Source organism: Xenopus laevis, chromosome 3L (genome assembly GCF_017654675.1).
Source record: "Xenopus laevis strain J_2021 chromosome 3L, Xenopus_laevis_v10.1, whole genome shotgun sequence".
Classification (NCBI taxonomy): Eukaryota; Metazoa; Chordata; class Amphibia; order Anura; family Pipidae; genus Xenopus; species Xenopus laevis.
Genome location: NC_054375.1, coordinates 52,980,974 through 52,981,612, shown reverse-complemented (window position 1 = coordinate 52,981,612; position 639 = coordinate 52,980,974).

The window sequence follows — 639 nt, the reverse complement described above, 5'->3', positions numbered from 1 at the left end:
TCTGAGGATTTTATATGTTCTCGCCATGCTTGTGTGTGTTCATTGGCTCCAGGTATAACTGACCATATTGTGTGTGAATGTGATAGTGGCTTTAGACTGTTAGCTCCACTGGGGCAGGGACTGATATAAATGTATAATCTCTGTAAATGCTGCAGAATATATCAGCACTATATAAATATACTATAAATATAGTATACATAATATAAATATACTATATATATATATATATTTGTGAAATGTGAAGCAATAGAATTCTTACTTACTGGCCAGATATGGGATGACTTTGACGTAGTTGGCCAGTTTAAATATATTGCAATATATGTACAAACAATCCCTGTTTTGTTTAAAGGGTAAGGCATTTTTCAGTAGCAGTATGCACAAAATGTCTCTGTCTTAAATATATTGGTAATGGGTTGAGTGCAGAGGAACTCTTGTATTTGTGTGTGTATGTATATATATATATAAATGCTACTTTACTAAACAGATTAATGGTACAAAAAAAGGAAATAACAATCGCTGGCACAATAAATATTTCATGAACATTACATGATCATAGGAAAATCTGTACTCCAGAGCACAGCATTCAGTTCTTCCCCTTTTAAGAACAATTCCGTTCAGTAACAAAACGATGAATGGCTA